At 38.5% G+C, this 21,623-nt stretch overlaps 1 protein-coding gene and 1 long non-coding RNA gene across 2 annotated transcripts in view; both read right to left on the minus strand.

The window, feature by feature from the left end:
* The window catches only part of LOC139123450 (piggyBac transposable element-derived protein 4-like), a 909,605-nt gene that overhangs the window by 308,147 nt on the left and 579,835 nt on the right, over window positions 1-21,623 (minus strand). The gene's annotated exons all lie outside the window — the stretch shown is intronic.
* On the minus strand, window positions 11,033-11,843 carry LOC139148927 (uncharacterized). Its single transcript, XR_011556038.1, has 2 exons — window positions 11,742-11,843; window positions 11,033-11,370 (listed from the first exon to the last, which is right to left on the minus strand). It is a non-coding gene; the product is annotated as an uncharacterized lncRNA (long non-coding RNA).

The raw sequence follows: 21,623 nt of genomic DNA on the forward strand, positions 1-21,623 counted from the left end.
CAAACATGTATAGTTTTATTGGGAAAAGTCCATATTTTAAAGTTACAAAGCTTATGCCTTTCAGTTTGTGTAAATTTTAAGTGATTTTTAAGAACGAAATTACAACATATGGGGTAGGGGTAATGTTTCCCTTTCTGCCTCGAACCATGAATTACGAAACCATATAAATGTTATACTGTTTGAAAGCTCTGAAATTGGCCTTTCCAAACATGTATAGTTTTATTGGGAAAAGTCCATATTTTAAAGTTACAAAGCTAATGCCTTTCAGTTTGTGTCAATTTTAAGTGATTTTTTAAACAAAATTATAATATAAAGGGTAGGGGTAATGTTTCCCGTTCTGCCTTGAACCATGAATTATGAAACCATATAAATGTTATACTGTTTGAAAGCTCTGAAATTGGCCTTTCCAAACATGTATAGTTTTATTGGGAAAAGTCCATATTTTAAAGTTACAAAGCTTATGCCTTTCAGTTTGTGTCAATTTTAAGTGATTTTTTAAACAAAATTATAATATAAGGGGTAGGGGTAATATTTCCCGTTCTGCCTTGAACCATGAATTATGAAACCATATAAATGTTATACTGTTTGAAAGCTCTGAAATTGGCCATTTCATACATGTATAGTTTTATTGGGGAAAGTTGCATTTTTGAAAGTTACAAAGCTTAAGCCTTTCAGTTTGTGTCAATTTTAAGTGATTTTTTTGAACAATATGCACAAAACAGTTAGTCTGTTGGCCAGGTATCGAAATCATCCCCTCTAAGGCATTTTACCCACTATGATTTTCTGTTAGCTAGTATTCTCAGCTGTCATAATCTGCTTATTTTCCATTTAACTGATGGTGTGTGAGAGTGTAACGACTTGTTTGTGAAGGGCTGCCACGCCCTCCGTAGTAAAATAGGAATGGGTTAGGGGTAACATATTTACCGCTAGTCGGAAACAAAACAAAAAAGTACCATAAACAATACATTCTTAGAAAGCCCAGATATAAGCTTTTTACTTTTTTGATAATTATTCGACTTTAGATGGCGCCAATATTCCGTATGTACACGGCGGTCAGCAGCTGAATCATTCACATAACGAACGTTGATATGGCCTGAAACTTCGGTAAATCATTCAAGCAAACTCTTGTTTGATTTAGTTGATAGTTTTCCTTTCTTTTTTATTTCGAGTATTTGCCATGGCATGACTGAAACGAACCTCGAAACGAAGGCTGTACGTATCTATATTAGTCCGAGCCTGAGCGTGATCTGAGAGCAAACAGATCCGCAGATAATGCGAACGATCGCAACCGACTCATTATGCAGAGCCATGCCCCAAAACGCCCAACCATAATTGGCACTAATCATGATCCTAGTCCATTTCGAGCCGGGCTTTAAGGGAAGTGCAGTGGCCTTTGAAAGACCCTTTGGTTTGGTTTTGTAACGTTACATAGGAAGAAAACCCGACCTGTCGTCGTTGCTGTGAATGTTTGTGTTGTTTTTAGCCTCTTTTTTGCCTATTTGAAGAATCGTCTTTGCAGCCTTCCATCCTGCGTTCTGTGTAGCGAGTGTCTTCGATCGCTCTCTTAAGTTTGTGATGTACAACTGTCTTTATTGGGTGTAGAGGTAAATAGTTAGAGATCAGGGTGATAAATTGGTTGCCGCAGTGTCTTTCCAGGTGTTGCCACTTTTGAAGGAATTCAACACTCGGTATTTTGGCCTGGTAAGTATTCTTTAAGGTGTACCTGTAGGCTACGTGGTACTGAATAGGGGCCACTCACATTCGATACTCTTGGCTTTCGCTTATACCCCGTTGTATGAGTAACTGGGATCGGAAATGGGAAAGGCTTAATTAATATCCATCTTTGCTAATATTAAATCTCGTTTGGCTTACAGATGGCCACCTCTACTTGTTTCGGTGAAAATTTGACTTTCAATTGGACAAAACATTGAGTATGACTTTCTTCTGTGTGTTATTTAGGCCTATGAAAAATATGAAAATTGCATATATATTGTTGTCAAATATCTCAAATCTTAGATTGTAAGAGATAGGCTTAGGCTCCCTGTAATCATACAAATGAGTTAAATGGGAATTTATTGGAGTAGATTACAGTTAATCGAAGAGAATGGTTGACACTATAGAAAGACTTATCTCGGATTGCGGGGACCTAACTATAAAAGAACAGCACAGAATACTTGCCGGATGTATTGACTGTTCATGTATAGTACAGGCTAGTACAACATGGAATGTAAAACATACAAATCAAAGAAGTGGCAAATTTTCTCAACTTTTCACAAAGTTTATATTCCATCATTACTATCAGGATTAGGATTTTCCCAATCTATAAATAAGATATTACTTGATTACACCTTGATTCAGCATGACCAACATTTTACATTTGCCACGCAACCAGCCATGCCCGTCCCTGGATCGCGAACAATGCCTTTAACGAAGCTTTTGAACGCTTTTTGTGAATTGTGTAAGAATGTCCTCTCTGTGGAGTATAATGTGTGAAGCCGTTGTCTACTCGCTTGACTCTGATGATTATGTTTGACTTATTTTTTCTCAGCTGCTGGTGGCTGATCTAGCTCGAAAGTTAGATCAATCTAGTCTCTCTGATTCGATCATGCTGGTGGGAATGGTATCTTCAAGCATTGACCCTAAAACGTCCGTTTGTAGGGTCTTTGCTTCAAAGACGTCAGGGTCTAACATTGGTTAAATGTCATCCATGATAAGAAACTAATGATAGATTCACTCACAAGGCATTTTAAACATTGAGGTGTCAATGGGAATATAAGCCTTTTTAGTCATTTTCTGAGGTTTGTCTCGCCTTCTTATTGCTTGGTGTAGAGAGTGTTTGTTCGCCTTCTGTTTACTATTTAGTTGCGTAATTTGAATGCGTTCTGTGACATTTGGCTTTTCGGGTTTTAGTTCCAGAATTATTTTGCTATTGAATTTTAGTACCCAGTCGAAAATGTAATCCTCATTGGGAGTATATAGTGTTCTGCGTTGTAAATTAATTTCGAAAAAATGGTTAAGATATCTTGTTTTCTGGTAAGGAAGGTAAAGTGTTGTCGAACCATCTTATCTTATTATGGAGAAGCTATATTGTGGATTAATGGTGATTGGTTTTCAGCGATAAAAGATTCTCTCGTGTTCCCGTGTGGTATTAAAAGTAACACTATTAATAGTGAGCTCTGATTTGCTCAGACGGTCACGTGACTGTGCATGTATTTACGATATAATGTAAAGTTGGCCTTTCCTATCTCCAAAGTGGGTTTCTTTCACATTGTTTGTATTTTCATCACAAGTTTCAATATACTGATATAATATAGCGATAAACAACCCCTATAAGTTGGGTACACCACTCGAACCCGGTTTTGACCATTTCACTCCTTATACACACGACTGAAGTTCGTGCGTATATGTTGTTTACCGGTCGAAACCGTGTGGTATCCTTTCAAAGTGGTGCTTTATTGCTTATATATCTCTCGCGATACAATTAAAGAAAAGGGATTGATTGTTGCTGCTGTCATATCAACTTTGCATGACGACTATGACATCCAATTTAGTGTTTGTGGGTTTGGAATATATAATTTTTTGACATATTATAGCTGTTAACTTTCTTTCCCTAATTTGAGTTATTGAAATGAGTAAAACGTCTTTTATTAACCACCATTTTAGCTTTTTAGTGCTATTCAATGCCTATAGAGTATTTTTCTATGTTCCTTTTAACAAATAAATGTCAGTAAAGTAACACAAACTTTTGAGTTTAGGCATTTTCAATGCATAATTTTTGAGTTTACCCCATCAAGCCATATCTTGTTGGAAAACAACTGCGTTAGTGTTTCAGAGATATGATATTTATGTGCTTCCTTATTCGCTGCGTTTGGTAGGAGAGGAAACATTACCCATACCCTATCCCTTAAATGTATATTATAGAGGGATGTACGGCATACCATATATTAGGTAAACAATCGACGCACCCCATAAGTCTCAAGAAGATACACTCTTTTAATGTTTTTACTTCTCTATTGCATTAAGTTTTTTCAAATGATATATAAATACCTTGTAAAAATTGTTTGGAGGAACATGAACTTAATTATTGGCTTTGAAATTAAGTAAATTTTAAATTTACATTTCATGTCCGATATAAAATCTAATCGATGTTTGAATATCGATTTATCCCCATTTAGTTGTATACCAATGGTAAGAGGATTATCTGGGCTTTCTAAGAATGTATTGTTCATGGTACTTTTTGTTTTTGTTCCGACTAGCGGTAAATATGTTACCCCTAACCCATTCCTATTTTACTACTGAGGGCGTGACAGCCCTTCACAAACAAGTCGTTACACTCTCACACACCATCAGTTAAATGGAAAATAAGCAGATTATGACAGCTGAGAATACTAGCTAACAGAAAATCATAGTGGTACAATGCCTTAGAGGGGATGATTTCGATACCTGGCCAACGGACTAACTGTTTTGTGCATATTGTTCAAAAAATCACTTAAAATTGACACAAACTGAACGGCTTAAGCTTTGTAGCTTTCAAATATGCAACTTTCCCCAATGAAACTATACATGTTTGGAAAGGCCAATTTCAGAGCTTTCAAACGTATAATATTTATATGGTTTCATAATTCATGGTTCAAGGCAGAACGGGAAACATTACCCTACCCCTTATATTATAATTTTGTTTAAAAAATCACTTAAAATTGACACAAACTGAAACGCATTAGCTTTGTAAGTTTAAAATATGGACTTTTCCCAATAAAACTATACATGTTTGGAAAGGCTAATTTCAGAGCTTTCAAACAGTATAACATTTATATGGTTTCGTAATTCATGATTCGAGGCAGAAAGGGAAACATTACCCCTACCCCATATGTTTTAATTTCGTTCTTAAAAATCACTTAAAACCGACACAAACCGAAAGGTTTAAGCTTTGTAACTTTTAAATATGCAATTTTTCCCCATAAATCTATATATTTTTAGAAAGGTCTGATGCAGCACTTTCAAAAATGTAACATTTTTATGGTTTCATCATTCATGATTCGAAACAGAAAGGGAAACATTACCCCTACCCCTTATGTTACACACGGATATGTGGCATACCGCGTAATAAGAAAACAAGCTCATACACCCACTAAATCTCAAGACACATACTTTTAATGTTGTTTTTCTTGTTTATTGCACTGAGTTCTTCCAAAAAATATATAAATACCTTATGAAAAATTGTTTGGAGGAACGGGAACTTAATTATTGGGTGTGAAATTTAGCAAATTTTACGATTTACGGCCAATGACCGATATAAAGTCTAATCGACGTTCGAATATTAATTAATCCCTATTAAGTTATATATCAATGAAAAGGCCATGATCTTGGCTTTCTAAAAATGTAACGTTTATAGTATTTTATTGTTTCCGTTTCCGTCGAGCGGTAGATACGTGACCCCTATCCCATTGTTGAAATCCAAGATGGCGGCCAAGATGGCGGCAAGATGGCGCCAAATGAACCCCATGGGACACGATTTGATTTTGGGAACATCAAAATTCATTAAATATAGACCCTAAGGATTACAAAAATGTAGGTTAAAAAATACATCCATGGGGTGCATGGGAACCCTACCTTCCGACTAGACTATATGGCCTATCTGACCTTTGACATATTCTTCAGATGACCCATAGTCGGTCCGGGCCTCACTGCAAGCCAAGAGCGACGTATTCAATGACGTTTCTCGCCACAAGTGTTAGTAAATGTACACAGTTTGCCAATGCCACTGTCTGTACGAGTAGACGTGCGTAGGCCGCCGAATTGAAACTAAGTTCTCGAACTTTCCAGTAAAGTGAAAGTCAAAGTTCTACAGATTTATTTGGAGCAAAGGCCCATAATCAGAGTAGTACGGAGTTGCTGATTAAATTCACAGTCGACATAACAAAATGGCATGTGCTTTACCACCCTTCCAGCCTTTGTAGTTCTTGACGAGAGCACGTCATTGGGAACACGCTGGAAGGAATGGCTAAAATGAACGATGTGAAGTATATCTAGCATCACATGAAATCACCGATGAAAAAAGAACACGCGCATTTCTGCTATACTCAGCTGGTGATGATGTAGTTGGTATTTTCGATGTGGTACCAAGTCGTGATGATGACAATTACAGCAAAACAGTGGACTCGCTAAATAAATACTTCTTACCCGAAGTGAACAAAGTATAGGAAGTGTATGTTGTCAGAAACACAAATCAGGAGCAAGGGGAATCATTGGATAGCTACTACACACGTGTAATGCAACTGGCTCAATTGTGAGCCATTTCCAATAAAGATGAGAAAATTAAATCCCAAACTGTGCTATCATGCACATCGTCAAGATTACGTCGTCGATCTCTCAGAGAAGATTTTTCACTCAAGGATCTCTAAGAAGCAGGACGCGCATTTCAGGTATCAGAACAACAAGCAAAGGCACTGAAGATTTAGAAAAATCAGCTCACAATACTGAAGTCAAACTGGTCAACAACTCAAGATGGCTGAAATCAAAATCAAAACGAAAGGGTACAAAGAAAGCCTCAAAACAAAAAGAAGACAAGGATGAAAATCCTAAAACTTGTTACAGATTTGGAGGTAGTTTCTCTCTAACAGGTTCGTGTTCAGCAAAAGCGAAAACTTGTAGGACATGTCAGAAGGCAGGACACTTTGCCAAACTTTGCAGGAGCAAGACACAGAAAACAGTAAAAACTATGAACACAACAGCAAGTGCAAGAGATCATGATTAAACAGACGATGAATATGTTTACCTTATCTCTCTTCCAGTAAACTGCAAGTGTATACCTCACACAATAGTCTCTGTGGGAGGCCAGGTAGTCCGATGTCTGATGGACTCTGGAGAAGCCATTAATTTTCTCGATGAGAAAACATACAAGCACATGAATATGCACTTATCACACCTACAACCAAGAAGATACATGCGTACAAATCCAATAAGACACTACAAATCGTTTGTAAAGTTAAAGTACACATCACTCCATGAAATCGGACGTTTAAAATTCTATAAGCTCACGTACATGCGCCTTCTCCTCTTCCTGTCCCGTCGATTAAGCCTGCCTAAAGTCCCTAGGGATGTGATTGGCTGAAACTTACACATCCTAAATCTCACACTTACGCTTCTACAGGCAGTGTACGTCGAATCTACAAATCGTCCCATGCACGTTTCAGCAGGATGATTTGATACAATTTTCAAATGTAGTATTTAACATACACTTTTGTGGTTTACAGAGCTGAAGCTAGAGAGAAAATATGCCATATGGGTTTCGAGCAGGATTGCTCACTATATGTCGAGGTTGCTAGCCAGTGGCGTAATTTGACAGACGGGGCAATTAACACCACTACCCGTTGTCAATACATAATCAACGCACAAAGGTAACGCACAGGACGTATGAATCGCTTCGGTATCGTGCCTTACTATGATCACACTCTTTTAGTTCTGGTAGTGTGCCCAATCATATATAAAGGAACATTAATAGCGGAGCGGCCTCGGTCAATTTTAGCACAGAATGTCTCCCAGTTAATATGTAGTCTTCCCAGTAACTAAAAGCTGACGGTAGCCAGCTTCACTTGGACACCCTGACCATTTCGACAGGAGTTATTCGACCTCTAGTTTTGCCGGCCACATTGATTCCCCCTTTTAGTCACTTCCAACAAGGGAAATTCTCATTTCACTCCTTTTCTTCATGTTAACGCACGTTTTAAGGGGAATTCTAATTCTAGGTACGTTCAAGAACATGTTAACTCTCACTTCGAGTATTGAGCAGCAGCCAAACCGAGGCACGGCAGCGTGGCTTTCATGGCACGCATTATCGCCTAACACCTTCTTTGCATAACTATTTAACTTTGGATCATTTCAACCCACTCTGATTTGAATTTGAATTAACTATGGATTGACTGCTTACACAAAAAGCTTGGCGGTCAGGATGATCAGGGTCGAAGTAGCAATAATTCTGGCCGGACGTTGCTCAGTAATTGGACGATGTCGTTACCTACTATGGTCCTCAGGTGCGCGCGTGCTACTTCGGATTTCAGCCTAAAATAAGTTTATTCAAAAACGCTTGCAGGTTAATAGGGGATGCACAAAATCTGAAATTAAGAAAGTTCACTTGTAATTTTTGAAATGCGAAAATAGGTATAATGTAAGTTAGGGTTGGGTTATATAAAACCAACAGTTAGGCACGCAAACTTTTGAAAACAGTTGTGCCTGTTTTTGCGGGTCAATGAACCACTAAATACCGTGGTTTCAATAAGTTGCGACGGAACGATGTTGCTACTATTTACAGGATGAACTGGATTAAAAAGACTGACGTTTCGAACAAGGGACCTTGCTTTCATGAGTGAAGTGAGAAACTCTCCTTGACTGAAGAGAATAGCTGCCAAGGATACATGTTCTATTGGAAATGTCGCTAATTTATACATCAATTTATTAATTTGACAATCATATGTTCAACGAAAGTCCCTCTACACCCTTCTATATGAACAACTCAGCAGAGCAAAGCGTTCCTTCGCAAACTCTGATTACGCCTGTTCTGAATGTGAAATACAAAAGAGTATAAAGGTATATCTGGTGCTTATATGTAAATGTAGTTCTCACATCTTGACACCTCGTGTTTCTCGATGGAATCTGCAATTGCATGATCTGAATTTTCTTGCCACTGTGAGCAATCCAGCACTATCATGATTATATCGGACTATGGACTTATATCGGATTATGGACTTTCGTCCATTTATAATGGCCCTTCAATGACAACTGGGAAATTCCTGAAAATCCACTGGGCGAAAACTCAATAATACTGGCACGTATTTTAGAATGTTTTTCCGTTTCTAATGTTTCGGCACAAAGTTGTTATGGCCTCTCAAATTCCGAACACAAGTCGGTTCGTGTCGGCTTTTCAATTTCATACTGTAAGTCATTTTGGCACTGCGACATCTATTTATCACAGGCTACCTCGAGGAACTGCATATACAAAGCCTAAGATTAAAGTTGTTACAAAGTAAAGCTCTAAAAAGTATAGTGTCAACATTCGCATGCTCTATCTTTCAGGGAACATGGTAAAAAACCGTAAGAAAAAATCTTCACATCATTTTCAATTCTGTGACACAAGTTTATCGATAGCACTAGCCGCCGATACGTCAAAAGCTTGAAGGCGGACCTGTTGCCGAAACGGCACGGCAAAAGTCACACAAAAATCAAAATGCACGTAAAAGTAAAGGTAAGAAGGCAAAGGTCAAGCTTACGAATATGACTAGTCAGTCAATTACTAATTAGTTTGAACCCCCCACCCAAAAAAACCAACAGGAAAAACAAAATTACATAACAACAAATTGAAACAGGGATGCTGAAACGTCTTGGGTTACGGTGCCGAAATGATTTGGGGCCGGAAATTAAGACGTCGTAACGACTTCGGCCGAAACGACTTTATGGTCTTAATTCATTTGTATCCATTCCTGTATTTTGAAGTATTTCAATGGCTTGATTCTACAACGTGTTATGCCCGAGACAAGATGACCTTCGATGCCTTCGTTTCGGAACCCTGAGACTGTTCCTTCATCAATCGCTTGAATTTGTATATATTTTGTTTGATTCATGTGTGATTGTCTTGCTCTTTTAACAGCATTGATGGGATGTAGATGTTTTGACAAGGTGATAGAGGAACCGTGGTTTGGATTCGTTAAAGCTTGTGTTGGAGACGCTGTTACAGCGTCTTGGACGTTCGTTCGTTCGTTCGTTTGTAAAGTCTTGCCTTCACTAATGTATCTTTATGTTGTTGTTATTCGCATCGTATCGCTTGTATTTATTTATTGTTTTTTGGTCAAGATATATGACAACAGTCGCTTGAGTTATGTGGATTTGGTGGATGTAGGATTGCTGTGCTCTTCTAAAGCGTTAGAATGTTTAAATATGTTAAAGACGCTGTCACTGCGTCGTTTGTGTTTTCTCCCTGTCTGTGGTTAAACCTTGAGTCGAAGACGTTGTTAAAGCGTCGTTACTGTTCGGTTGTTTGTCGATTCTTGCCTTTACTAATGTGTTTTCTTTCTTTGTATGCGATTATGATTTGTTTTGGAATGTCACATTTGCATTGATCGGTTGTGAGTGAAGTCTTGAGGACTAGTCAAGGGGTAGATTTTTTCCTGTTTGGGGTAGACTTTGGCATGTGTGTGACAAAATATTTTGATCGAGATGACTGGGACATGGTCTCCTTGTACCAAACCACTGTACCAAGTCTTGCTTGTGTGGTTATCATTGGTTGTTATAGTTTGTATGGTTTATACACTTAAATTTTTTTTAATTTAACAGAACTGTGTTGCCGGTAATTTTGAATGGGAAATGTGACAATATAAAGACCAATCCATTATTACTCCTCAGCCTATTTATTCTGTCGAATTATTTCCACTGAAAAATTTTTTCAGTTGACAAAATAGGTTACTCTCCCTGGGGTCGATTTTTCCTGTTCGGGGTTGACTTTGACATGGTTACTCTACCTGGAGTAGAGTAACCATGAAAGAAGGAAGAGACTATATGTGTTTGGCAGGACAGGAAACTCACTGGCGGGAGAATCCGAGGAAATTGTTCGACCACAAGGAAGTTTGTGTTGTTGTCTGTGCAGCTGTGTGTGTGTGTGTGTGTGTGTGTGTGTGTGTGCGTGATTTAGCCGTGGAGGTAAAAAAGCGATAACGCTGACCACAGATATGTTTTAGTGGCTGTAGCAGAATCAGCAAAATTTCCTAATATAGATTTTTCCTCTATTGTTGTATTGTTATTTTATTGTGTGTAAATCCAAAGACTGTTGAGAAAACTCTTTGGATTGTGGTCAACCAAAGATATTTGGCAGCTCCATGATTCTGACGGTATTATACTGTGCCCCTATACATAGGGTCTGCACTGTGTGTAGTCTCCCCATCACATATGTAACCCAGGTAGTTAACTGTCAGTCAACTAAACCTGGACCCAAGTTCATATTATCCAATCAACAACAAAGGAAAGAATGATTATCGTACAATTTGAGTTGCAGTTTATGTTGAGGTTTATTTCACTACACACTAATGATGATACAAAGTCTACAATGATTAGCCGGCAATACTGTTTAAACATTCAGAAACTCTAGACACGCCCCTATCCAAGTTCGTATCAATTACAGTGTTCACTCAATAGACACTCTCCAGAATTGTTCAGGGTTCAGAGTCCACGTCGATCCTGTTGCTACGGTTACAAATTCCGTGATGTAACCTCTTCCAGTTCGGGTGGGAAACTGATTCACACAAAACGTCCTCCAGACAGTTCTCCTTTGGGATTATCTCATTAGCAGTCCAAACGCTTCCGTCAATGGGTTGGTATGTCGGGAAACTAGAAGTTCATAAGCCATGCAAAATGAGAAGAGCACTTACAAGTTACATAAGCTCTTTGAGTCAGCAGATCGTGATATCAACTGGATCTTAATCCATGGCATGGCAATGCCATTCTAGTCACTTATGTCAAGTGTGAACAATTCATTTCTGTGGAACTATTGGTATTCAAAAATCAAACAAAAAGTACAAAACTACTAAACAAATCAATCTATTACTATGGAAGCTTGAGATTCAGAATGGCTCACAGTCCGATTGGGAAAGCACATGGCCTCTCCCAATTTGCCTCACAATGGTGTGGTCTCAAACTTCACAAAATACACCATGAAAACACGTTACAAATTCAGTATTGCAACAAATGTGAAAACCTACCTAGAAGTTCATAAGCCATGCAAAAAGACCAACCACGTCGTCTTGGTTACTGGCAAGAAGAACTAATTCCCCTAGACCGAGTCTCTGCCCTCACAACCACACACTCCACGCAGTATCTGTCTGCTCGCAGTGCATTGTGGGAGATAACGGCAATCAAGGAATTCCATCTGATTACTTAACTGTCAGATGGGATGGAAGATCAAATCACGTGACTTACTTCGGTAACCGGGGTTACACATATATCTGTGTCGTGTGGAAACATAGGCAGCAGAGGCGGGTACTGTCTATGGTTGGAACACAGACAAGGAGAAAAAATTGTGGTGGGAACACCGTCCCTCCATGATCTTTGGTGGGAACAACCACCTTACCACATGCATGCCAGTGCATTGTGTTGTATAACAGCTACCTGTTAGATACGTAGCCCTGATTGACTAATCTGTTGACACTAGTAATGTTTTCAGCTACTGTTCACAGGCCCCGACGGCTAACCTACCAGGTCAACACAAACCAAACCGATGGTAAAATAGTAAAGTAAACAAAATTTCTGTCACCGATCATGAGTTTGGTTCTATCACCCTCACACTGTCCCCTATAAAGATGCCCAAATTAACGCAATTTAACTAAGGACAGTAGAGGGATCCTACTGTACTGTTTTTGATAACAAATGGCGGTTAAGATGTTGTTTAGCACATCTATCATGTCATAAGTGATTAAGAAAGATTTCAGGACCCATCGAAGTCATAGCCATTTTATAGCCAGTTTCGTTTGTCGGACCACGCGGATGTTACTCTCCTGTCTCAAGGCTGAATTTTTTGCATGTGCGTCACTAGACAAACTAATTAACTTTATTGCAAAATTGTTCGTTAAAAACCAGCGTTTTCAGTGTGTACGGGACCCAATATTGCTGTTGAACGCTACATGATTCTATCACAAAATATGATTACAATTTGAAACCGTCGAAGTATATAGAAGAAAAACGCCACTGACATAAAATAAGAGAGGACAATAACGAAATTTTACAAGAGACATCTTGAATATGTTCATAGAGGTAAAAAGAGACTGCTTCAAGTAAGGGCGACTATTCGAGGATTATTTTGAGGTCCCGACATCGAAAAATTCGTCATCAAGTATTTGTATACCGTACACCATAAATTAAAACATATTGAATATGGGGATCATGTAAAAAATCAACGAGGTGGCAGTTACAAGCTATCTGTAGGAGGTCACGATCGACTAATCGATGGACGAAGCGTGTCGCCCTTTGATAACAAATATTACTTCTGTGAAAGGCATTTAAAATAAAAAACCTCTTGTGCATCTAAGTCCATAAAAATATGAAAAAATTGAATCACCGATCGTAAGAAACGCGATGTTGGAAAACATAATTTAATAGAAAACTATAGCGACCATTTTCCTGTTAGTATTCTCAGTCAGCATACTCGCGAAACAACATCAAAAGAGTAACTTTAACACTAGCGTTGTTTACGCACGTATAATGTGAAATATAGTTGTTGGAAAAGCGTTTCTAAAATTGCGAAATCCGTGCAACAAGATCGCTAATATCAGAGAGAAACACAAGTTTTGGACGCTTAAATCCTCTCTCTCTCCTCTCTCTCTCCTCTCTCCTCTCTCTCTCTCTCTCTCTCTCTCTCTCTCTCTCTCTCTCTCTCAGTCTATAGCCGTTAGATGTTTTACTTTGCCAACATTAATTTACGGGTTTTCAGTCATCACTCACACGGCATGAAATTAGCTGTTTACATTTCCGGTTTAGCAACGGTTTCTCGCGGTTTGTCACCGATTCAATGGCTGATCGGACTGGACTGGAAGAGAAAACGTCGGTTGTTTACCTAGCGATACGTTACTTAACCGTCAGTTTATCCACTTCGTAGGCCGGCGTATACGACATGGCTTAAAGTCCCTTAACCTGCATGATTAAGCCCAACTTATACATCTGTTAGGGCCACGTCGGTAGCGTTGAAGCCAATACTATAACCTGTTCACAACCTCAAAATTCTGTAAAAAAGTTTGTATTGCTAGCATAATGTTATTTACCAATCGTATAACATAAGCTAGGTATCCGTATCTGCGCGTGTGATTTTTTGCGGTTTACAGGATATAGTTGTACCATTACCTTCATGATTGCATTATCCATGGATGTACAAAAATGTACATCAATGCATTATCGCAGAGATGGCAGCGAGACCTGACTACTGTATATTCATATACAGTGAGCTTATGTAGGCCACTTTGTGGAGGGACCGTGTGTAGGCCTACGTTTCGAGTACCATTCAGCCAACGGAACGGCTATGGGGTTAAACACACATGCTTTAGAAATTACAACATTTAATGTTTGTCAGTCAAGCAGTCTGTAAAAGCAATCTTACACTGCATACTAAACGTCGGACTCGGTTTCGACTATCGGGAATCGAGCGCAGTCCTATATAGAGCGCTCATCTGGGAAAGCTTTATGACCGCAATTGACAGTCTGTGGAACACCACAGTGCACAGTTAATACGCTAATTTGCATTTAGCAGAAGATTATCCTCAGATTTAGCTCGGAATGACAGTTGTGTAAATAAAGCCTAATGCTTACGCCGCGAACAGGCCGTTCAGTGTTCATTTTCTTTCAATTTTCACGTCATGTGTCATTTCATTCATGCAACAAATTCAGACAATTTTTAAAAAGTCCTGAACTTCATTATGGGCTGGGAATTTCCACCGGAAATGTGAGTGAACCTGAATTTTAGCTTACTTTGTGCGACTTCAAGGGTCGCATACACATTTCTACGATTTACTCCGTTCCGTTTTTGGCAATGTTTCGCAACTTCTGAAGATTGTAACTTGGCACCACGTTGACGAATTAGCATTATCTTTGCACAGATTGTAGTTAGTGACTGTTTCTTCACAATAGTGTTTCAGAATTACGATAACATTCCAAAAACTTAAGATATCGTGACAAACGTGGACAAAAGCCGTTAATTTATTCAGAATCCACCACTTCTCACTTTCAAGGGTAATTTTGCAAAAGCAAAGCGGAGTATCAAAATCCAAGACACGGTTTTTACACACCTTACCCTGCTATCCATTGCAATAAACGCTCATCAATGGACATCACCCTCTCTTTCTTACACTGTTTTAAGTGAAAAACGCAAAAACACACATTTTTGAGCAAAACAAACACACGCAAACAGGTTTTGAAATATTCTCACAATTTTTGTAATCTTCAATTGTCGAGCTACCCAAACTTTACTACATGTCGGGTTAAAGATTTTATGAACCCAGAAAGAAATAATATTAAAGCATAGACACTCGAGAAAAACGGGACAGGCAACTGCTGAGGTTTCTTTGTGCGATCTATCTTGGAATATATTTAAGTTTATTTACCAAGCAGTACCCGACAACAATACTTCGTACTTAACACTGAATCTCATTAACGATCAAACTGACGTTCTGAATATGTACACTTTGCTCTTGCATGGCACGTTCCTAGTAATGACACAGAGAATTTGAGGTTTTTTTATACTAGTCGTGGTGAATGTTCTGGTAACGATGAAGATCACATTTTGGATTTTAGTCGAAGCCAATGGGAAAAAACAGACGATAAAAACAGTGTACATTTAGCCATAGACGCTGCAGAAAACTCTTGCTGGGTATCGACAATATAAGTTTACATTCCCTACCATAAAAATTTCCGATAACAACAAACACTTACAAATTTGACAGCTCTACACTTCCCCAGTCCTGCGAAACGAAAATCTGCCCTTTATTTCATCTGTCACGCAACATTTGATGAAAATCAGGGTACACAAAAAATGACTACTCCATCGGAGCTCAAATACACGACCTCTAACATTTTGGTATTGATTTAGCCTAAAGAAACACCAAAGTTCGGATAAGCTACACATGTCTACATCTGCAAAGTACTAGAAAATATATCTGTAACACTGACTTTCGCTGTCAGGCGAAACGTTGCGATAAAGCGCGACTCTCCAATGGTTGGTGGAGTCAGAAGCAGTGAGATAGACATGCATTTACACAAAGCTGAATGCTATCCTCGTAAATTTGGCCGTTCACAGTTTTCAAACAACAACATTTCAGTAGTTAACATACATACTTTACCGAATCATGGAGCTCTCCTCGCACAGAAAATATTCTGAGGGTTAAAAAACTGCAAAATCGAGGAAAAATTCGGAGATACACGGACGATTGCGGAATGTAAACAACTCTGTGATGTCAACTGCTGTCAAATCTGGAACTGCAGCGATATGTTTCGGATTTCTATTCGAAACTTTGTCAATTTACAGCAACATACTAACTCCCTGCAAGACCTCTAGTTGCATCGAATCTCGCTACCAATATGTAGAGAGTACTTTAAAGCCATTTTCACGAATTCTTCTCAAAATATTTGTAACACTTTTCTTTCTAAAAATGGACTTGCGGGTAATCCGGAATAACTTGTAATCCGAAAACATTATTACCGTATACCCGCATGCACGTGTCTATGAACTGGACGTTGTGCAGTCGATCGGGTCCAGCTTCATTCCGTCCCCGACCCATTAACACCTCTTAATTATTCCAAGATAGATCGCACGCTGCTAATCCAATAGACCCTTTGTTCTCTATCGCAGTTGCCTGTCCCGTTTTTCTCGAGAGTCTATGATTAAAGTGACACAGGGACATACCCGATAACTAAAGGGGACACAAATATTAAGTGATGACTGAGAACCCGTAAATTAATATATTATATAATATATATAGCATCTTGTTGAACGCTTTTGCAAAATTTGATTGACATTACAACATTCGTAAACAAGCTAGTGTTAATAGTTATTCTTCTGATGTTGATTTCGCGAGTATGTTGACTGAGAATATTAAAGCTTATAGGAAAATGGTCGCCATAATTTTCTGTTAAACTATGTTTTCCAACATCGCGTTTCTTATGGCCTGTGATTCATTTTTTCATAATTTTGTGGACTTAGATGCACTACAGGTTCTAATGTTAGTAATATATAAACAAAATCTAGAACCGTGTTGTCGTATTTTATGTCTTTAATCTCGAAAAAGTCTAAAAATGTATGAATGCCATTAAATTTTCGTAGAACAAGTTGGCCTTGTAATGGGGCAGGAGTACAACTGTTGATAATTTTTCAAAATTTCTATGCAATGAATCAAACACAGTTTCTTGGTGTCTCTCTACAGCATGCTGAAAAACACATTGTTCAGTTTGTCAACAAAGCCCGTTTGTCTAAATATGACTCTGATGTAGTTTAAGAGGAGTTTCAGTCATAGGACACTCAATTGACAGTGAAACATACATCTACTTGTACACAAGATCCAGCCAGAGAGCAACACATAGAAGACTAGGGACTAACAGTTACCATGGATTTTTGAATTCTGGCGTATGAGAACGATCAAATATTAGAGAAAAAGATGGGGTCACCATAATCGATCTTATACAATGTACAATGAAAATTCAGTTTTTCTAAAATCACTTAAAATCAATATATAAAACCATTCATTTCAAGTTCATGCAGTGAATGAAATTTTCACATCACATTGTACCAATAACACAAAAGTAAAACTTTGAACTGTAAAGACTCCAATTAAAATGGAAAAATGTGTGACTAAATGGAACCTTTTATTTTTATCAAATTTGCCATTATTACACCTAAAATTTCTGAGATTAAAACACTATTTTCATGGAATATTTTAACCTTCCAGTATTGTCAATTTTGTAAAACATTTTATAAGTGGCATCTAAGTTGTATATGTCTTGTACGTTTGAAAGAAAAAATGGTAGGTCACTGTGCTCATTTTTTCACAATTTGGTTAAACGTAGCCAGGAATACACAATTTTCATACTCTCTCATGATTGTCATTTTGTGTGCTTTTCAGCTGGTGCCATTTAACTGGCCAGAGTTGGATAAACTCAAGTCGGCTTAGACTGAGAAATCCAAAAAGTTCACTGATGCATTTAAAAATGAATCAATTTAAGAACTTGCCTTAGGTATATGGCTCTACAACCTGCTGATATAAAGAGATAGTGTTGAACATATGCGTGCAGAACGACACATTAGATGATTTTTTACTCTGCGTGCATTCCTAATAAATATGCGGCTATATGGTAATTTTGGGGGGACTTGAAAATTTTTGAGGGTATTGAGGGGGACTTGAAAATTTTTGAGGGTATTGAGGGGGGATCTGAAAAAAAAAGATTTCAATCGCGATTCCTCCGCCCCCCCCCCCCTCACCATTTTTTTTTGAACGCGGCCTTACAACCTCTAAACCACGATTTGTTATCATAAGCAGTACAGTTGGCTCCGTCTATTGTCTGCTATAAATTGCGTTAATTTTGGCGTGTCTAGAGGGGAACGGTGGTGAGGGTAATAGAACCTTACTCATGATCTGTGACATAATTTTGCTTATTAGGGACAAAGCCCTATGGGGCTTGTCCCCTATTGTATTTACTCTGGATCACTTCTTCTTTTTCCTCTTCTTCCGACAATTCTTTGCAAAGCTAGAACTCCAAAACCATTGCGCGCAGCCTTTTCAAATTTGCAGGGCATATTAAGCATACTGAGTACTGGTGCACCTGACCCTTCATATTTTGATGGATACATGACCTGGCTGTTATTAATTATTAAAAATTTTAATTTCACCTAATTTGCATAAAAAATGAAAAATCGAAAATCTGTTAAGAAACTTTTTAGACCATACTACCTAGATGCTACATACCAAATTTCAAGAATTTTCACCTTGCCGTTTATGAGAAGAAGATTTTTAAAGTATTATTTTTCTGATTTTTCAATAACCTTTGACCTCCCCTATACCTCTGCAGCTAAGCTATACCAATGGCTTATTCTGGCCTATGTGAGAGTCGTGGGGGGCCGGGGCTAGTGACTACTGAACAGTGACCTACAGGGGATCAAACTGCAAATCAATATTTTGAGGATGAACTTGACCTATGACCCTGGCATGTTTCTCTACCACATTGATTATGCACATATGTAATTCCAGCCTTCAAACTAGAGCTAGAGTTCTGATTTTTGATACACAAGGACATGTATCAGTGTTACGGTTTTTTAACAAAATGTCACATGACCAGCTCATCCTATACCTCATTGATTATGCACATATCTAATTCTGGGCAAGCCAATAGAGCTGGAGGTCTGATTTTTGGTATATAGTGATAACCATTGAAAACAATTTTTTTCACAAATGTCACATGACCTTGATGACCCTTGACCCCAAATATACATATCTGTCCATAACTCAGTAACCACAAGGGTTACATCCTTCATATTTGGTATGATAGGGAGACCTTATGGTACCATATGCCGTACCTCATTAAATATGCACATATCTAATTTGGGGCAAGCCAATATAGCTAGAGATGTGATATTTGGTATATAGGGATAACTATGGGATACAATTTTTTTGACAAAATGTCACGTGACCTCGATGACCTTTGACCTCAATATACATACCTGTCCCTAGCTCAGTAACCACAAGGGCTACACCCTTCATATTTGGTATGATTGGGACACCTTATGGTACCATAGGTCATGCCTCATTAAATATGCACATATCTAATTTTGGGCAAGCCAATAGAGCTAGAGGTCTGATTTTTGGTATATAGGAATAACTAAGGGATACAATTTTTTGACAAAATGTCACGTGACCTCGATGACCTTTGACCTCAAATATACATATCTGTCCATAACTCAGTAACCGCAAGGACTACACCCTTCATATTTGGTATGATGGGAGACCTTATGGGACCATATGTACATGCCTAATTAAATATGCACATGATCTAATTTTGGGCAAGCCAACAGAGCTGGAGGTCTGATTTTTGGTATAGGGATAACTATGAGATACAATTTTTTTGACAAAATGTCACATGACCTCGATGACCTTTGACCTCAAATATACATACCTGTCCATAACTCAGTAACAACAAGGACTACATCCTTCATATTTGGTGAGATGGGATACCTTATGGTAAGATATGCTGTACCTCATTAAATATGCACATATCTAATTTTTAATGACCTTTATCCATAAATATATATATTTGTCCATAACTCAGTAACCAAGAGTCCTATACCCTTCATATTGGTACGATCTTAGACCTTATGATGCCACATCAGTACCTCATTATTGTGCACATTTCTAATTTTGAGCTAGCAAAAACCTAGTGTTCAGATTTTTTGTTGACAGATGTAACACAAGGAAAGAAAGTTTAGTTGGAAAAAAGACATGTAACGGTAATGACCTTTGCCCTCTCTGATTACATTTGCCTTCTTTTTCCCACTTAAGATTGCTTTGGCCCCGGCATTGCTGCTTGCAGCTATATTTTTACTATTTTTCATGGGTTTGGTTTGTGTTGATCTGGTGGGTTAGCCGTCACGGGCCCGTGAAAAGTGGCTGCAGGCTTGTCCAACACTTACTAGTGTCAACAGATTAGTCAATAGGGGCTACTTATCTAAAAGGTATCTGTTGTACAAAGACAATGCACTTATTATAATAGGCAGGTGGCAAAGTGGTTGTTCCTTTGATGTGCATCTATATTTGTACATCCATGGTTGTCCCCACCACAGTGGATAGAGGGACGCCATGTCCCACCACAGATTTTTCTTCTTGTTTTTCTCATTTCTTTCGGCAGCTTTTCGTCGAAGAGAACCATCAAGCCTGTAGCCAAACGGTTTACTCGGGTTTTTGTGGGTCTAACAGTTCATGATAAATGTAGGCATAACACATGGTAAAATCAAGCCATTGAAATACATTCAAAATACAGGAATGGATACAGATAAACTTAGGCCATCAAGTCGTTTCAGCCCAAGTTGTTACGATTTCAATTCTGGCAGCAAATCATATCGCACTGTGACCCAAGATGTTTCGGCATCCCTGTTTTGATTTGTTGTTTTGTTTTTTTTGTTTTTTTTTTGGTTTTTTTTGGGGGGATTCAAACATCAGTCATTGACTGACTAGTCATATTCGTAAGCTTGATTGACCTTTGCCTTCTTACCTTTACTTTTACGTGCATTTTGAATTTTTTGTGAGTTTTGCCATGCCGTTTCTCCAACGGATCCGCCTTCAAGCTTTTGATGTATCAGCGGCTAGTGCTATCGATAAACTTGTGTCACAGAATTGAAAATGATGTGAAGATTTTTTCTTACGGTTTTTTACCATGTTCCCAGTAAGATAGAACATGCGAATGTTGACACTATACTTTTTAGAGCTTTACTTTGTAACAACTTTAATCTTAGGCTTTTTGTGCTGTTCCTCGAGGTAGCCTGTGATAAATGGATGTCGTGGTGCCAAAATGACCTTAAAGAAGGAAACAGAGAGGCCGACACGAAACGACTTGCGGTCGGAATCTGAGAGGCCTTGACGACTTGATGCCGAAACATCTAGAAATTTTACCCGAAATACATGTTAAAATGCGTGCCGTTATAAGCGCCGTTATAAATGACGAAAGTCCATCATGTCTTTTATGATAATTGCTTATTGCATCTGTACATATGTCTTTTAGGTTGCGGTATTTTGTAAATTATATCATGGTGCCCGGCGATTTAGCCATGATAGTGCTGGCCTGCTAACAGTGGCAAAAAGTTCAGATCATGCAATTGCAGATTCCATCGCGAAACATGAGGTGTCAAGAGGTAAGAACTACATTTACACATAAGTGCCAGATACACCTCTTTGTTAGTTTGTCCTGGGGGACTTATAGATTGGGTCATGACCGTGCGTGCGTGCGTGCGTGCGTGCGTCCGTGCGTCCGTCCGTTCACGCAGATATCTCAGACATATCCTGGTCAATTTCTTTCAAACTGTGCACAAGGATAGTACCCCACCCATACAGATGCACTTTGATTTG

Source organism: Ptychodera flava, chromosome 2, assembly GCF_041260155.1.
Source record: "Ptychodera flava strain L36383 chromosome 2, AS_Pfla_20210202, whole genome shotgun sequence".
Lineage (NCBI taxonomy): Eukaryota > Metazoa > Hemichordata > Enteropneusta > Ptychoderidae > Ptychodera > Ptychodera flava.